Below are 11,314 nucleotides of genomic sequence, written 5' to 3'. Positions count from 1 at the left end.
GTGCCCAAGCCCTGCGCGGCTCTTTCCGTGCCGGCCGTGGGCACATGGCTCTTGCAGCCCCCGGCAGCGCTGCGGCCGCAACCGCCCGAGCCCCAGTCCTGCCGGGAACCGGCGCCGCAGCCGGGACAATAACAGGTTTCCCATCCCGTCCGAGGAAACGGTCGCCTGCGTGAAGGAGCCTCCAAAACGCGAGTGAATGACTAGCCCACGGGACGGCGTGGCAACCCGCCCTGCAGCCCCACTCGGTGTGCCTCAGCACCCTTCTGCCGTCAGGTTTTATCTCTGGCTCTGTGAGAGGAGCAGTCCCTGCTCTCCTCGGTCTTCTCTCCCTGAACTCGGATAAGTGTGGGTCTATCTGAGATCTCTAATAATTTGCAGAGAACAGCAAGTGTGTCTCCAGCAGGAGATGGGGCGATTTTAGTTTCAGTAAAGGCTTTCGTGAGGAGCTCGGAGTGCTCACAGAGAGGCAGTGAGTTCTGTGTGAGCGGGTCACGGTGCCCGTGAGCTCATCCCCTGGCCGTGGCCTCACACTTGATGCTGTGGGCTGTTCACCCCCTGATGCCAACAGTGTCCGACCCAGTGTACCGGTGGTTGTTAGCCATTGTGTAGCGCTGCAGGAGCTCTGGGCTGCTCTCAGGCAGGGCTGTGGTGCTCATGCTGGGCATCAGCTTCAGGAGGCAGAGGAGGGCTCGGTCCAGCCCTGGGTGCCTGCAAGCTCACGGCAGAGGGAAGGACGTCTGGTGCAGTCAGTGTGTCAGAGCATCGTGGCGGGTGGTGGGAGGCAGCCTGTGGGGCCACGCAGCAAGCTTGCTTGCCCCTCTGTCTCAGCAGCAGTTTTCCAGCGGCGATGTCCCCTGTGCCAGAGCAGGGCAGTGCTCGTTGGCTGCCACACAGGTTGGGAGGCAGTGTGACATGGTGCTTGTTCCCAGCTCTGCTGGGGTCCTGGTTTGTCTCCTTGCTGGGCAGACATGAGTCATGCCTGTGGTGTGAGGATGCCAGTTTCTTACTGTGAGCGGGTCAGAGCTGCTCTGAGCAGCACCTGCTTGCTGGGCACTGGGCTGCTGCTCCGGCCCTTGTAGCTGGCACTGGGGTCCCTGCTCAGGCACTGCCCGGGGAGGGCTGCCTGCAGATTAGGTTAGCTGCTTTGTGTAGTACTCAGGTCACAGCAGACGCTGCAGCCGGGAACATTCAGCTTCTCTTGCAGCGGTACCGGTGGCAGGTGACGAGAGAGCCAGGACAGGCACGGTTGGAGCTCGCTGCCGTTTCCCTGTCCTAAGGCTGTCCTGCAGCATGCCCAATTCCTCCCACCTTTGGAGAGCAGATGCAGCAGTGTCCTTCGCCTGCTCTCGCCCCTCAGCAGGTCTGTCCTACCCCACATGCTTCCTCCCCTGCCATCAGACGCCGTCACCCATCCTGCATCGCCTGAAAGCAGACAGCTGGGAGCAGCCCTGCAATACAGGCGTGTAAGGACAGGAGCAGCAGTCTAAAGGGCATCCAGAGTAGCAGGCGGGTGATGGAGCAGGACACAGGTCCTGGCTGAGCCCCTCGCTCAGAGGGGAGCTGTGCGTGCTCAGGGTCTGGCTGGGAAGCCGTCCCCTCCATCCTGAGCTGGTGTTCCCCCTGCAGTCCTTGGCCCTGCGAACGCTCCAGGCTCTTGTGCTTCCCCTGCAAAGGGTCGCTGCGGGGATCCTGGGGCTGGGAGCCTTGCGGGCAGTGCAGGACCGAACTTCGTGGTGCTGCTCCTGCAGAAGTGCTCCTGGCTCCTCGCAGGATGCCCAGGGCCACAGAGCCCAACCAGAGCAGCACTTGCCAGCGCCTGGTCTGAAGGGAAGGGTCTGGGGGCTGCGACAGACCCTGCCTGGGGCACATAGGGGCACCTGTGGGCACCCCGTGTGGTGCTGGTCCAGGAGGTGGGAGCCGTGTCCCTCTCCTGCACACACTTTAGCACCGAGGGGCTGCATCAGTGGGGACGGAGCAGCTGACCTCCTGCCCTGAGCCATGGGATCCTCCATGCAAAGGGGCTTGTCTGCAACCAGGAGGGATGCAGCCTGTGACAGCGAGTGGCAGTGGTGACGGGCAGCTGCCGAGCGAGGAGGGGGCAGCGATGGGAGCGCAGCCGGGTGAGCAGCATGCTGCCCAGGGGCTGGCTTTGCAGCTGGATCGATGGAGAGATCACACCGGAGCGGCGAAGCCTCCAAATTAGTTCAGCTAAAACAATTAAATGACACTTCCCTGGTTTTATTACTTTTTTTTTTTTTTTAACCTCACAAATGTGCCAGAACTTAAGCACAGAGGCTGCTAATGTATAAAACGTGGAATTGATTTTCCTCCTTGCAAGTGGAGCAATTAAATGTGGAGCAGGTCTAACCCGCAGCGTGATGAGCTCCTGTCACTCTGCCAAGAGGCCGGGGAGCAGGAGAGCAGGGTCCTGCCGCCGGCCATGTCCCAGGGAAGGGCAGAGCTGATGCCATGAGCAGCTGGCAGGGAAGGGCTGTCCCACCAGGACCCCAGAGCAGGAACGCTGCTCCTGGCCAGAGCTGGAAGCTGCCAGCCAGGGCGAGGTGATGCTCACGTGTTTGGGGAGCACCGTGGGGTCTCTGAAGGTAGCCCAGGACACAGAACCCTTGGAAAGGCAAAGGCTTTCCCCGTCATGAGCGGAGACTCCGTCTGCAGGAGCTGAGCTCTCAGCCCAGATCCATCCTTCCCATTTTGTGCCCCAGTGGGGAGCCAAGCTGAGGGACTAAGTAGGTCTTCGATGCAGTTGAGAGCAGCGTGAGAGCTGAGCCCCTCTGATGCTCTGAAAACATCAGTTCCTGGTTTTATGCATTTTCCCCTGCCCTGGAGTTGGTCTGACGTGGAGGTGGCAGAACCAGCGGGAGGGAACGTTGCCTGATCCGCCTGTCCTTGCCGGCTCCAAATGTCGTGCTCGCTCGCAGCTGCTGTTTTCATGGTGCCTCCTGTCGTAGCTCCTGCCGTCGCCCGGGGCAGCCTTGGCTCCCTCTGCTCGGGCAGAGAGCGCGCTGGGCAGAGCCAGACCCCTCTGCTCTCCCCCGGTGCCAGACCACCGCCCAGGAGCTGCCTGCTCACCAACTTCAGGCCCAAAACACCCGTGCCATTTCCAGTTCCCATCAGCCTCTCTAATCCACCTCATTAGCTACAGATACACTACAGGAAAGGTATTTTTAGCAAGATCTCTTTTAAGACAACTGAAACCAAACAGCCAGCTACTGGGGAATATCGATTCATTACCAATCCTGGACTAAATGTTCAATATAGAGCTTTTTCCTGCTGCAGGTAGTGTGTGCCAATAACCTTCAATATTTTCCAGAACACAGGGAAGACAGTGCTGTTTCATTTGCACTTAACTTTGAGCAGCGACTCCAATTACAGCATCTCGGGGTGAAGTTTTCCTTCCCTAGGATTCCCCGGGTAATCCTGTCAGATGCTCCAGCATTATTTTCCCAGCGAGGGGCTTTTCCTAGCAGGTTTGGCGACAGGCTGAGCCCCACTCTTGCCCGGCAGGCTCCGCTGTGCCTCTGTCTGCAGGAGCCGAGCCAGGAGACAGGCGCTGGCACTGGGGAGATCCCTGTCTGGCTCCCGCATGGATCCACCTGCCTGAATCCCGTCCCAGGGAGTGCACTTGGGCCAAGCCTGGGCTTCCCCGCATGCTTGTGTGACAGGTCTCTGGGGGCACTCATGCTGCTGGGGCTTGGCTCCGCGCTGCCTTTGGTTTCGGGGCGCTCCTAGGGCTGCAGCAGCAAAAGGAGCAGTGCCGGCCTCGGAGCGGTGGGCACCACGGCTGCCCCGGGAGAGCAGACCCCGCCAGCCAGGGAGCATCGCTGCGCCATCCTCGCATCCCTGTGCCTGCGGGAGGGAGAGGAGGGAGCGGGCAAACCCGGCTCCTGCACTCCGCCTCACTAATTGCTCTCTGCTAATGGCCAGGTTGGCTCACACACAAATGGGAGCCCATTAGGCTTTGCCCAACGACACGGACTGTTTTGTGGGCTTGACTGACAGCGCATTTTGCTAAAGTTAATTAGTAAGAAGAGAGGAAGGCAGCAAGCTTCAAGGATGCTTTGAAATTTCCTTGACTTCAGAGAGTGCCCTGGCTCTGAGGAATGGGTACGAAACCTCCGGCAGAGACTTTTGTGCGAGGAGCTGCCCTGCAGGCGGCATGTTCCCTAGTCACTGCCTTGCCTATATCTGCCTGCGGGTAGTGGTCCTGCCCTGCCCTCCTTTGGGTGGTCCTGGGTGCTGCGGAGACCCTTGCTCGGGCTCCCCCTGCCAAGGCGCTGGGAGGAACGCAGGGAAGTAAAGCCCCGCAGGGCGCCAGACCTTCAATATTAATGATGTGTGTTCTTGCTCTGTCTTCCGTGACCTTGTTTGTAAACGCCGCAATTTGTTCTAACCTTCGCTTCAGTAGCACAAAATCCAGCTCCTAACCTGGCATGGCCACGGGCACAGATGCTTCACGAAGCTGTAAAGTGAAGGATGCTAGTCGCTGGTGACCTTGGGTGTCCATCGAGATGCGGTCTATGGTATCTGCCACGCGGTGTGTGCTCTGGGGCTGGGGTGTGTGTGCTGCTCACTGCCGGGAGCAGGGACCAGAGCAGGCTCCTGGGGCAGGCGGTGCCCGGGACCCTCTGGCAGGACAGCAGCCACCAGGCATGGGGTCGGCAGCACTTGGCCCTTGAGGCTGGAGACGAGTGTCCTGCAGCCCTGGATCCTCCTCACGATGACCGTGTCACATCTGCGTCCCTGTCAGCAGGTGCGTCAGATGTGGATGGAGTCACTCTTTGTCAGCGTTGGCATGTGACATGGGGTCTGTGGGACCCGCCGCTGGGTCGGTGTGGTTTGGTGGCGGTGCCAGCACATTGTCCCATCCCTTTGCACACTCCTGAGCACTGAAGGATCACCAAGCGGGCAACATGTCTTTGACACCAAGTTTTAATTAGGGAATCACTGCAGCAGCTGGGGCATAGTATGTGATTTTTTTAAAATGAAAATTCACTTTTTAAAGTTTCACCTGTGGAAGGACTTGCCCTGGAAATGGGACAGTGGGAGACCCCAGCTTTTCTCCATGAGCCACGGGGCCTCACCCAGCGGCTGGGCTCATACGGGGCTGGGGTGTGTGCACTTGCTGGGGGGAGTCTGCTCTGTCCCCGCTGTAGCGGCAGGGCCGGTGAGCTGTGCTCCACGAGCACTGCGCTGGGAAGCCCTCACCTCCCGCTGCCTCCTGGCTACGATCCCCTTGGCGCTGGCATTGGGCTTTGTGGGACCCTCCGTCGGTGGTGGACGGTTATTTAGGAAGACGGGAGTTACGTGTCAGGTCCTGTGCGTGAAGGGCGCTGGCAGCATGCCCTTTGGAAAAGCTTTTGTTGACTTAAAGGACACTGCAAATCTCTGGAGCATTTAAATGATTAAAAATGAATCAGCAACAAAGTTAATTACTGTGTTCACACTGCTTTTATGCATTGAAATGTCCCTCATTAGCTGTCTGTGAGCACTGGTGTAAGTTCTTTGAACATAAACATTTATTAAAGGCAGCCGACCCATCATCAAATCTGAGGCCGCATTAGTGTGGGGTGATGGCAGTGGGGATGCGGGGCCGGGTCAGCCACGGTCGCTCGGGGTGGTGTTTCCCCAGGGTGGATGCGATGCATGTCTCTTGAACCATGGGTGCTGGGAGGATGCAGCGAGTCTGCCCCACTTTGCATTGCGGGAGCCCTGCTCCCGGGCCAGCCCTCTCCCCAACCCCGTTATTGTAGTGCCACCCGTCCTGGTGGGTCAGGGAGGGCATCTGGGGGATTCCCGTTTGCCCCGTGAACCCCTTGCAGTGGTCTTTCACTGCGGAGCATCAGCAGTGCAGCTCTCAGCCGGGGTGTCCCTGTGTCCTCAACATCCGCTGCAATGTCACTCAGCCGGCGAGAGGTTTTTTATCTTCCTCACACCTCGGTTTCTCGCGTGCTTGACCCAGTTTTGCTTAAACCTCCGAGTAGCTTTGCTTGAGCTTTCATCTGCTGACACCGTCCGCAGTCCTGCTGAGCCCAGCAGCGCTCGCCTGCTAGGTGAGAGCCGGTGGCGGCTGTTGGCTCCGTGCACCCATGGCACGGCACAGCATGGCACGGCACGGTCCCCTCCGCAGCGGGCAGGGAGCTCGGGGCCGGGTGCTGAGTCCTGTGCAGCAGCCGCCTCCATTCTGCTGTTAACGGTGGGATTCTGCCTGTGCCTTCCCCTGCTCCTGCCCGGGCAGCGTGGTGGGCAGCCCTCCCGCACAGCTCCGGCGGTGGGGCGAGGGACAGGCTGCGGTGTGGGGAGAGGACCTGTCACCGGGTCAGGATGGAGTGGTCCCACAGGACCATCCCGAAGCCGGTCTATGCTCTTGGAAGAGTTTTTGTGCTCGTCTCCAACATGTCGAGCTGCAGCTGGAGATGTCTCGCAGTCCGCCCTTCTCCCAGCTCCCCGGTGCCGCACGAGGAGGTGACCCTCGCCGCTGCCAACCGCCCTGTGAGCCCCAGCTGGTCCGTCCCTGCCAGGAGGGTGGCAAGTGGGTTGTTGCTTGTCCTGGAAGATTTTGGCTCCCAGCTTGGAGGACTCCCCTCTCCCTGCCTGTGCGCAGGCAGCGTCCCCGCATGCAGCCGCCCAGCCTGCGACGTCAGCTGGAAGAGTTCGGAAAGCGCACAACCCTCGTCACAAGAGCCAGCCCTTGGGATTTTTTTTTGCCAAATTAAACAGTTTGTTTTCATGCTGATGAGTGGATGGAGTCCGGGATTACGCACACGTCAGTCTGTAGCCTCTGAGGAGAGCCCGGGATGCGCCCGCCACGTCCTCGCACACAGCGAGCTGCAGCAGGCAAATATTGACCCAGGAGCTGCCCCGCTCTCCCCCACTTTCCGCAAACTGGATGGAGGGACCAGTGCTGTAATGGGATTATCGGATGGGCGCTCTCCCCACGCACGCTTATCTGCAATATCTCAATCGTCTGATGAATTTTTGTACAAATTCCTCCCTGGGAGAGTATTTCACGCATGTTCGACATCAAAGCAGCGCAGCCAGCGAGGGAGCGTATGTTTCTTTAATGTGGGAGTGTTGTAGGGGCCGCAGGGTGCCCAAAGGCAGATTATAAGGAAATTAATAATTCAGGTCTAGGAAAGGTGCTGGTGAGAAGTTAACTCCTTCAGGGTGAGGTGCTGCCTTCGCACCGGCACAGCCACAGCCGGGGACAGGCTCTCTGCTGCTGCCGCCCCACAGCCGTGGGGCATGGGGGCTGCCCAAGGGCGTACCGGCTCCCAGGCCCTCTGGGGCACAGCGACACCGGCTCAGCCACGTCAGGGGACAGCAGCTCTCCTGGGGTCATGCCAGCGGCTGGATGTACCCCGCATGTCCCCCCCGCTCCGGTAACATGGGCAAACACAACCTGTAAATCTGCGGGTTGGAAGGGAGCGTTGATATCAAATGGCACTGAAGGGCTTTAAGAATTGAGTAACTATAATGAAAATAATCTCTAATTCAAGAGGAATTAATACTGTGTTTCCAGCCAGAGTAATGTGTTGAGCGGGGGATTTGGCTGGTGTCAGGGCCACCCCCCAGCTCCCCCAGTATACCCAGTGGGTCCTGTAGTGTGGGAACCCCCAGCCCCAGGGGAGTGTTTGCACGGGCACCGTCGAGCACATGTGCCTGCAGCCCCCGACTAACGGGCTGCCCCGAGGGGAGCCGTGATGCCCCCAATAATTAAATGCCTCTCTTGGTCAGAGCGTTGGCCTCCTTGGCAAGAGCAATGAAAAGCAAACGAAGCGAAAAGCCTGTAGCTGCTGAACGGCGTCTGCAGGGAATGAAGTGTGAGCTGCGTCCCACCGTTACTGCTGGAAGAGCTTCTGACGCCTCCCGCCGAGGCTTGTCCCTCCTCGGGGACCCCTCCTGCGCATCCCGAGGCCGTGACTGCGGTCCTGCATCTCTGGGGGGGTGTGGGCAGTGGAACCGGCAGCGGCTCTCGCCTGGGCAGGGAGCCCGGGGCTGGGGCAAAGCGCAGCATCCTCCGCAGAGAGCAGCGGGGCTGGAGCAGCGCCGGGAATGTTCCTCAACCTCCCTTGTGGTTTTCTCTCCCAGGGAGCCAGGTTCAGGTCGAGGAGAGGCTGCTCTGCTCTCCAGCCCACGGCATTGCTGCAAGACCAGAGTCTGCTCCACTACGCCTCTAATGATTTCCGTGCAGAGCTGCCCTGGTATTCACTCAACATCAGCATTTTTGACCTCCTCCATTTCTGCCGCATCACAGATTCCCATCACCGGGACACGGTGTGGATGGCTTGTGCACCGCTGCCCAGTGGAGAAAGCCTCGGTGTTTCTCCAGCCGGGCTGTGCTGATGGGGAGAGCGCTGGCAGCGGCTAGTGTGTAGCGTTGGTAGCGGTGTCACGCTGTGGAGGAAGCTGGAGGGCTGGGGGCGAGCGAAGCAGCCCTGTGCTGCCCTCCCAGACCACCAAAGCCACCCCACACCTCTCCTGTCACACAGGCGACCACCCAGCTCCACTGTCATGGGGGGACCTGTTATGTAGCAGGGTCGTGATGGCAGCCACACTGTCCCATCCAAGCAGCACCGTCCTCGTCCCTGGAGCTGGAGTAGGTGGCTGCTGAGCATCCCTCGGAACCCAGCAGCTCCCCCAAGAACAGCAGGTTGGTGTCTCCCTCTGCACCCAGCGAGTGCTCCAGCCATTCATCCCCACCGGTGTTGCCGGTACATCACCACTCACCATCACCATGCTGGCATCAGCTCTGGCACGGGATGGCAGCCGCTCGCTCAGCGTGCACCGGGAGGCAGTGCCGAGGCCGGCTGGGGATCTTTAGCAAAGCCCCAAGTGCCCAGGACAGGTCCCTGAAGCAGGAGGAGCGGCTCCTGCCTGAGCCCTGGCCACACGGCGCCACGACTGGCTACCGAGAGCCTTCACACCTAAACACGCAACTCTTGGGCTTAAAACTATGTGACATGCTATTTGTATGCAAATAACTCTGTGAATGCAGAAGTCCAAAAATATCATTTTAAAGTCAACTGTAATTAAGTTTGCAATGCATTTCCCCGCTCTCGCAGCTCTGGGGATCCCGCTGTTAACGTAAAGATGAATGCCTGGATGACATTTCTCCCCCTTGCATGGTTTCACTGGTGATTTATTTATCTATTCGGGTTGTGTTTTGTTGTCTCAGCAGTCTCTGTTGTTCAGGAGCAGCAAACACTGGGAGTCCATTTAAAAAACAACAACTCTTGTCTCATTTCAGTAATTTACTATGCAGAGATTTTGTGTTTTTCACAACGGTTTAGAACCTGTAATTTCATTTTTTGAATACATGGACCTAATAGCTCACGTAATGAAAGTCTAACAAGGCTGAAGATGAGCCATTAATGAAACAGCAGTTTTATGATTCTCCACCAATATATTGTAATAGTGAATCGCTTATAAAGCTGTCCCGTGCTGATTTATGACAAAACCTGTTTGTGATACCGAGATACAGCCGTGGTGCCTGCCGCTAAATTAGCACTTCCTGACAGTCATTAAACAATGGGAATCGTAATCTGGATTTATGGGGTTTGAAGCGGAGCAGTGGGAAAGGCCAATTAAGCCATGTCCGTGCTCAGGTACCTCTGTAAAACAGCACTTAATTTATGCTAGCTAATTAGTTTGTTCGCTTTCAAATGAGGAATCCAGTCAAGAGTGCGTGAGAGCACGTGGACTGGCTGCCGTGCTGCCCCAGGACAGGCAGTCCCCTTCTCCGTGCCAAGGGGGCAGCGGCCCAGCAGCTCTGGGGCCATGAGGGGCACGGGGACCACGTCCCTGTGCCAGTACCGGGGGAAGCGAGGCTGGCTTTGGCCGTCGTCTCCTGTAGCTCCCCAGCAGCCTGGCACAGACCTCTGGGCACGTCTCTTTGGTATCTCTCCACGGGTCTCTTCCAGCTGCTCATCTGGTCCCCCTGGACCGCGGTCTCTTCGTGTCCCCGCATCACCTTCACAGGGAGTGTCCTGGGTCCACCGGGGACCCACCACCCTCAACACATGCTGCTGCCCTCCACGATGCCGCGGGTCTTCCATCATGGTTCCCTTGTCACGCAGGAGGTTGTGGGCTGCTGGTGTATCTCCTCCCAGTTAGGTCTTTCATTGGGTTTCTCTCTACAGAGCAAGCCCCAAAGCTGGTGGTTGTGGACCTTGTTTTAGAGACCCTGCAGGGACCGCTGGTTTCCCTGGAGGTGTCTGGTGTCTGTCACTGGGCTGATGCAGCTCTTGGAAACAGCCGTGTTGCAGCATGGCCGTGGTGCTTGTGCAGGGTTTAGTCCATGAATAAATCAGTGCCTCGCTCTCTCCAGCTGAATTGCTGCAGACAGGGTTGCTGATGTTTGCTTTCCCTGACTGCTTCTGTCCCCAGGCCTCGCTGGTTTCCCCAGACATCCAGAGCTCCCAGTCCATTAACGTGACCTCCCAGCTCCTCCAGGTGCAGCGGGAGAGGACTGACTCGGGGATGCCCCTCCTGCTCCCTGGGGTCCCTGTGGCCGGGCTGCCCGCGGGCTCTCGGGCAGCCAGTGTGCTGCCCTGTGCCAGGCATGTGTGGGCACCTCATGTTAAACATGTGGGCTCTGTTTTAAGAAAAAAAAAAAGTGGGGGCACTTTTCACACTTCCCCATAGAACTCTGCTCGGGCAGTGCCTGACTGTGCCTCTCAGCCTGTGTTTTGCTGCACAGCTGAATCCAAATCAGTGAGTTTATGAACAGGAGACACCAACTTGCACCTCGAAGTGGAAAAAGTGACGGACGCTTCTGAGCAACAAACGTAATTGCGATAGAAGGTGCCCTTCCAGCCTGCACCGCTCCCCGAGGGGCTGGGGCAGGAGGGCAGTGGCCCTGAGGCAGGCGCCCGGCTCACTGCGGCGCTGCTGCCGGAGGGTTCCGGTGTGCCCAGAGCCACCGTGGCAGCAGCTCCCTGCCTGCTCCCTGCCCACTCCCTGCCCGCTCCAGCCAGGGGACCCGCGGCGCCATGAATCTGGCTGCGATGGATTTGATAGTTTACTCTAGTAATACAAGACCAATTTATAAATCTTTCCATCCCATTAGTTTTTATTTGATTTGGATGTTCACATGTCAAAGCAAATGATTTAATTAGTGCTAAGCTGGGCTGCAGGGATGTTACATTATCCCCAGGTCTGGTGCTCTCTCCCTTGCCCTGCAGCCCGGCTCCCCGTGCCAGAAACAAACGGCTGTACGCAGGATGCTGTCTCAGAGCCCTTGAGCCTCATCAAGCCGTGGCAGGGGGGGGGATACCCTCATGGGCATGGCCCCCGT

At 58.4% G+C, this 11,314-nt stretch overlaps 1 protein-coding gene across 1 annotated transcript in view; it reads right to left on the bottom strand.

Annotated features, from left to right (window-relative positions):
* Positions 1-11,314, bottom strand: part of HS3ST4 (heparan sulfate (glucosamine) 3-O-sulfotransferase 4) — a 174,150-nt gene that overhangs the window by 162,526 nt on the left and 310 nt on the right. The window lies entirely within an intron of this gene.

Source organism: Charadrius vociferus, unplaced genomic scaffold (genome assembly GCF_000708025.1).
Source record: "Charadrius vociferus isolate BGI_N301 unplaced genomic scaffold, ASM70802v2 scaffold600, whole genome shotgun sequence".
In the NCBI taxonomy this organism is placed as follows: Eukaryota; Metazoa; Chordata; class Aves; order Charadriiformes; family Charadriidae; genus Charadrius; species Charadrius vociferus.
Note: the sequence above shows the minus strand (reverse complement) of the source record. Positions and strands in the feature narration are given on the sequence as shown.